This window comes from Loxodonta africana, chromosome 1 (assembly GCF_030014295.1).
Source record: "Loxodonta africana isolate mLoxAfr1 chromosome 1, mLoxAfr1.hap2, whole genome shotgun sequence".
Lineage (NCBI taxonomy): Eukaryota > Metazoa > Chordata > Mammalia > Proboscidea > Elephantidae > Loxodonta > Loxodonta africana.
The window spans coordinates 72,026,694-72,033,818 of record NC_087342.1 but is presented as its reverse complement, the minus strand read 5'-3'; the positions used below and the strand labels follow the sequence as shown (position 1 = coordinate 72,033,818).

At 42.9% G+C, this 7,125-nt stretch overlaps 1 non-coding gene across 1 annotated transcript; it reads right to left on the bottom strand.

Annotated features, from left to right (window-relative positions):
* Nucleotides 1-6,147: 6,147 nt before the first annotated feature.
* Nucleotides 6,148-6,220, bottom strand: TRNAA-AGC (transfer RNA alanine (anticodon AGC)). The gene has a single exon. It is a non-coding gene; the product is annotated as a tRNA-Ala (tRNA).
* Between the last annotated feature and the right edge of the window lie 905 nt (nucleotides 6,221-7,125).

Here is a 7,125-nt window from a genome sequence, read left to right as displayed (position 1 = left end):
TATGGAGGAGACAGACAATACGGCAGTAATTCAGTGATGCTCTTCAGATATATTTGATGTAGAAGATGAAGCTACAGATGGTATTGATTTAGTCGGAGTAGTCAGAAAAAGGCTCTCTGAAAAAGTGACATTTGTGTTGAAACCTGAGTGATTGACAGGGAACCTGCAGTGCCAACTCTGGAGCAAGACTGGACAAGTTCTCAATGAAGGCTGTCAGCTGGAGCGGGGGCCCTGCAATGAGCCAACCAGCCTATAAAAGAATGAACAAAGATGCCCAGTGACCACCTCTATGGCACTATGTGTGTATGCAGCTGAGCCAACTGTGAACATTTTCTCAACCCAGTCCTCTACACTGCATCACTGGCCTTCGGACTGCTAGTTTTGTTGAAGAACCTCCCCTTTCCAAGGACTCCTTCATGTCAAGAGCATAATCAAGAGGCTTCTTGATGGCTCAGGACCCAAGGACTTGAGTCTCAGGTGCTTAGCTCAAGTTGAAAGAGAGGGAAGCTGTGAGCTATTATGGGTGAAATGCCAGGACACTTGCTGCTCTGCAACAGGAGAATCAGAAGTCTCTCTCCCTACTCTTCACTGTCATGACCCCCTCCAGGATCTGAAAACTGATGGGGACAAAATTGCTTTTCACTATTCTCAGTTAGGAGTTTTTTGTTTTTTCCTTTGTATTTTGTATATTTCTGCCTCAAAACTAGAGGAAAAATCACCTCAGCTTCTGGCACTGGTGCTGGAAAACTTTATGTATGTTTTCCTTTTTTAATTTTTGAGGCCATTCTAAGAATATAAATCTGTACGGTCATTACAGTGACCTGTACTGTCAGTGATGATGGGTCACTGATGGTGGGACCTGAGACAGACTGTTATACTTCCCTGGTCACCACGGATTTCCAATTACCCTCTTGTTCCCCCTCTTCCCACATCAACTTTCTCTGAAGATTTCGCTGGGTATCTGAATCTTCCTTTCACAGACTCTCTCTCTCTTTATGCCCCTTCCCCATGCCCATGAAACTGGGACATCCCAGCCTCACAAATTCTCTCATTTGTCTAGCCTTTCTGTGGGGACAACCATAGCTCTCTTGTTTCCCAAGCCATTGTGTGCTGTTGAGTCAATTTTGACTCATAGCAACCCCATGTGACAGAATAGAACTGCCCCACTGGGTTTCCTAATCTATAATCTTTATAAGAGTAGATGGCCAGGTCTTTCTCCCATAGGCTAGAGCCCCACAAAAATCAATGAAAATTTTCAGGACAGTTCAGTACAGAGGAAATTACTTTGCCTTTTACTCTACTTCCTGGAACTTACTCTAGCCTACCTGGGGTCTTGTCCCCACCACACTTTCCCTGATTTCCTTGGTCTTTGTCATGTCTTTGGCCAGAGGAAAAATTGGAAAATGAGGGCATGGATCCCACTACTTCTCACATGCTAAGGGAGTGCTCTATCATTTGAGCTAATTCTCTTCATCCACCTCTGCTTTCAAGATTTTGGTTAATCTGTAATTCGGATCAACAAATGTCACACCCTCTTGCCACCAAGATTGAAGCCAGGATCCATATACAGTAACTGCTTAGCATCTCAGAGGCTGCCTTGGGCAAGAAAGAGGGAATAATCATTGATTTGACAGGAGGAAGGAGGGACTAAGGAAGACCTGGAGAAGATCACTGTGGGAACTTTCCTGTCTCCAAGACAATTCATACTTCCCAGATTTCATGGAAGAGAAGAGAGCCCGTCTTATATAGTGGTGGCCATGCTGACAACTGCCGAGTTAATTAGCACAGATATCCCAGAATGTTTTGTGGCTCTTGTGTTTAAAAAGAGTTAGGATTATCAACTGAGTGTTGACGAAGTGACATCTAGGAGATGATTTAGGGTCTGTGTTTCCAGGCTCCACTTTCATTTGCCATCTCCCAGTGTGACTGAAGCAAAACCAAAACTACTGCTGTGCAGTACATTCTGATTTACAGCAACTGAAAGTACAGAGCAAAACCGCCTCATAGGATTTCCAGGGCTTAAATCTTTGTGGACACGGACTGCCTCATCTATCTACCACGGAGCAGCTGGCAGGTTGATTAGCAGCCGAGCGCTTTAACAACAGCACCACTAGGGCTCCCCCAGTGTAACTAGCTATGTATAAGTAGAAAACCATGTTTACCGGGTAACTTGTACATTTATATGTAATTCGAGATAAGCAATTTTAGTTTAAAATTCCAATTAAATATTCTACCTTTTTGACATGAAAGGGAATTTGTTTTGTTTTTCAGTTGCTGAAAAATAATTGTAAGAAAGAAATCAACGTTCAGCTTTAATTGTTGACACTACAAGACCTATCTGGAAACAGGTGGGGACCATGCACTGTTTGGAGAGTTGTTTAGTCTACTGCTTCTTGTTCCTCCCATTCTCCTTCCAAGGACACTGTAAGTCCCTTGTGCTCCACATTCTACCTGAGCCATCCCATCATCAAAAAATCTTCAGCTCCTCCAGGCAGCAGCACTGGGCTTTCTCCCTGATATCTGGAGGCTACACATACTCCCTCGACTCAGTTATTTCCGAGTAGTGTGATAGATTTTCTTTCTGACCTTCATCCACACGGGAATCTCATTTTCACAGTGTGCCCTTAGCATACATGGAGATCTCATCCATTAAATCCCATTTTTATTCAATGAATAATATTGATTGAGAGAGTGGTCAAGGGAACCTTTGAGAATAGGACCACGTAACAGAAACTTGATCCAGGGCCTGCTAGATCTGCAAGACCTCCTCTGTCCAAGGCCTGGGTCTGGGAGAAGATGTGAGGACATTACGTGTAGAGTGAATGGCAGGGGGGTATTTTAACAGCTGGCCTTTGTGGAACCTCAGGCCTATTGATGAGTCTAGAGCTCCCTCTGGTTACAGTTCAGCCCCTGTCTCCCTTAAATCCTTGTGCCCCAGCAGGCACTGTTTGATCTTCCTTCACAGAGGGCTTGAGCTGTGGGTAGCTGGGAAGCTAATACTGAGCTGATATTTCTGTGGCTTGAGTCCCTTTACTCCAGCACCTGTAGGCATTTGGTGGAGTAGTTGAAATTTCACTCCCTTGCCTCCAGGCCATTAAAACCCATGGGAACTGATGAAGGCTGCCTGCCTGGGATTCCCCTTTCCCTTCCCTCATTCTATCACCAATCTAATCTTTATCTCCACTCTCAACCTTGGGTAGGCAAGTGAGAAGTGTTGCCAAGATTAGAAAACACTTTAATTTTGAAAACCTCTTTTATCACGGTTTCTGTAGTCCTGAGCATATTTAGTTTCTGACCGTGGACATCCAAATTATCTTTGTAGGTAAAAAGAGAGTAGAGAGTCCAGAAAGTTTGGTCCAGAAATTGGGGATGAAGAATACAATGAATTCACATTTGTCTTTTTTCTTTGGAAAAACAGAAAAACACGGAGACCACTGAGACAGATATTTCATTTTAAAATTTTGCATATTTTGAACAGGTAATACAATCACAGAGTTCAATATTCAAGAAGTTTCCAAATGATAACAGTGAAGAATTTCCCTCCCAGCTGTGTTCTGTGGCCTTCAATTCTCTAGCCCAGATGCAACCAATATTATCAAATGCTTATGATTCTTTCCAAAGAATATTCAAAGAATGTAAAAGAAATGCTCAATGTACCTAAGTGTATTTTTGGGTAATTGGCTTCTTTCTGGGGCCCTGCTAGTGCAGTGGTTAAGAGCTTGGCTGCTAACCAAAAGGTCAGCGGTTCAAATCCACCAGCAACTCCTTAGAAACTCTAAGGGGCAGTTCACCTCTGTCTTATAGCATGACTATGAGTCAGAATAGACTCGACGCCAGCTGTTTTTTTTTTCTTTTCTTTTCTTTTCTTTTGGTTGCCTCCTTGCTGGAGCCCTGGTAGTGCAGTGGTTAAAGCAGTCGAATCCATCGGTGGCTCCTTAGGCCCTGGAAACCTCTACTCTGTCCATTGGGGTCACTATGAGTTGGAATTGACCTCACAGCAGTACGTATGTGTTTGAGTTTTGGCTCCTTGCTATACACTCTTTGGAAAATTTACTTTTAGCAATAGACATTTAATCTCTCTCTCTTTTTTTTAATCTTGTGACTCCCTTCCCCTTTTAAGTTAATCGAAGATTCCATTCTATAGATCTGCCATATATTAAACTGTTCTCCTATAGATGGGCCTTTCAGGGGTTTTCAGACCCTTGGTGTTGCAACTATTGCTGCAATGATTATCTTCATACGTACATTTTTCTGGAATATGTCCAAGAATACTGTAGGAAGTAGAATCGCTGGGTCAAAGGATATGTGCATTTGTAATGTTTGATTATAACTCAAAGGTCAGGAGGAGCATTCTGGCATTATCCTAATAGACCTGGCAAAGATGCTGAATAGATACACAGAGTACTGGCAGTGGCACTAGATGCATTCATCCTTCCGTCCCTTCAGCACACATTTATTAAGGGTCCACCTGAGGTGTTAGGCTCTGGGGTATTATATTATACATTAGTCTTGGGGATTTAGTCACCAGCAAGACAGGGTTACATTTTTGTATGGGAAGATAAGAAATAAAAATAAGATAATAAGCCAGATGATTTCAGAAATGATGGAAGTAAAACAGTTGATGTGATTCAGGGAAAGGCGTTCTGAGAAGATGACTTTAACGTGAGTGCAATTTAATGGAAAAGTCAGGTACCTGAAGGCTCTTGAGACCTCCAAGCAGAAGCAATAGCTTATTCAACGGCCCAGAGCCAAATCAGCTTGTGTTATTGAAGGGGAAAATAAAAAGAAGCTAGTTTTTCTAATTTAGACAGAGACGTTCAATGAAGAGGATTTAGTGAAACACTGAATGCCCATGCTGATAAGGGATGTGAAAGTCCTTGGGTCTCTGTGTTGGGCAATTGTATGGATGATGGTGTTTTTCTCTAAGACAGGAACTTCTTTAACTAAAGCAGTTTGGAGAGAGAAATTATTGGGTTCTGTTCACATCCTATGAGTTCTGAAATACTCATAAGTGGAGGTACCAGTGAGGGAGTAGGGGATAAAGAGTGGAACTCAATAGATGTGGCCCTACAGAAAGCAGATAGAGGTTGTATTTGAAGGCAGGAGAAATAAACTCTAGAGGGAGGCACTGCTTAATACGGTTAACATCTAGTGACATGTGGCTATAGAGTATTTGAAATGTGTCTAGCCTGTAATGAGATGCTGTAAGTATAAAACACCTATTGTATTTCAAAACTTAGTATTAGAAAAAAATTTTAAAATACTTCTTTACTAATTTCATATCATCACTTGTTGAAATAATAGCTTAATAAATAAAATATGATATTATAATCAATTTAATTTGTTTCTGTTTACCCTTTTTAATGTGTCTACTAAGATATTTAAAATTGGATATGATGCATACTGGATAGCTCTGGGATAAGGTAATAGTTCAGAACATCCTTGCAGGGGAAGGGTTACATTTACAGAAATATTTACATACAAAGTCTGAATGACTACAGATACCCCAAACTTAGCTGAAGATGAGAAGGGGCTGAGGATAGAATCTCACAGAACACTCGTGCTTAATAAAAAGGTGGAGAAAAAGTGGAGACAAAGGAAATTGAGTAGTTCAAGAGTTAATTTAAAAAAGAGAGAAAGAAAGAAACACATCTCCATCAGTCGATTCCGACTAACAGCAACCCCATAGTACAGAGTAGAAGTGTCCCATAGGGTTTCCAAGGAGGGGCTGGTGGATTGGAACTGGTCACTTTTAGGTTAGCAGCTGAGAGCTCTTAACCACCGCGCCTCCAGGGCTCCCAAAACTACTTGGTGTTAAATAAATTCAGGAAACAGACGATTCTCATGGGGGTTGGGAGTGGGGATGAAAATAATGGTCCTAGTAAGAAAAAAAAAAAAAAAAACCTCACATGGCACTTTACCCCGTGGCTCTGATGAGAGCAGTTTTAATGAAATTTCATCAGAAGCGCAATCGTGGTGCAGAAACGGAAGGGACAAGAAGCGATAGTGGTCTCTGTGGGGAGTAGTAACACTGAGATAACAAAGGTGCCCAAGTTTCCTAGTGAGAAGCTCCTCGGCTGTAAGCGGAAGAACAGAGTCAAATTGAGAATAGAGTTTACAAACCAGGCGGGAGAAGCCAGTCAAAACTGGAGAATGCGGGTATCGATCCCGCCACCTCTCGCATGCTAAGCGAGCACTCTACCATCTGAGCTAATTCCCCCACCTCTGGGTGCCGCCAAACACACCGCACCAGAGCTGCTTTCCTGGTTACCTGGGCTGCAGGGAACTTGAGGTCACCAAACCCCAGCCAGGACCGGATTGAGGGCAGAACTTCGCAGATGTCGCTTGGGATAAGAACTTTCTGACACTGGAGAGTGAGGAATAGAGATTACTGGAAAAGCTCCTGGGGAAAACTTTTCTCCTCTATCCCAACTTCGCTTTCTTTATCTCTTGAAAGTGAAGAGAGCACATTCCAGCTGTGGGCCCCGCCCCCCTGCCCCAGAACTGCCGGGCCTCGGGACTCAGCTATCCCAGCCTGAAATAGAAAAGCATATTTAATCAATAAAAATATTCTCCTATGTTCTATACATGGGGTAATGCTGACAGGAATCACGTGGTGGCAGACAGAGGTTTCAGCGATAAAAAAGAGAAGGCTGGATAGAGGAGCAAACCCTGAAGGCCCCGGGATCTTCGCGATCTTCGGAACCCGGCGCTTGCAGAGACCGAATGTCCCCACCAGCAAGGTGACTCTGCTCTGGCCGCCTGAGCTGAATGCCAGGTGAGATGTGGTTAATACAGAACCTCACGCAGTTTCTTTGAAAGTGACATAATATTTCAATTTCAAAAACACATTTTAAAGTACGTTTCATCTTGGAAGTTAGAGGAAGATCTCTTTTCCAATTTATTTTGAGCATATTTTCGTCAGAATGAGCCCTTCAGGGAGATGAGTAGAAGCGTCAACTGTCACCTTCTTTGTAAAAGCATATCTGACCACCCGAATGAATATGCCAGCCCTCACCTTCACACATGCTGGTCCCAAATCTCTCTACCCTTTCTCCGTAATACCTGGTCAGCTGTCAGAGAAGCTGATAGAAGAGAGATTTTCTTCTGCTCCCTGCCCATGGC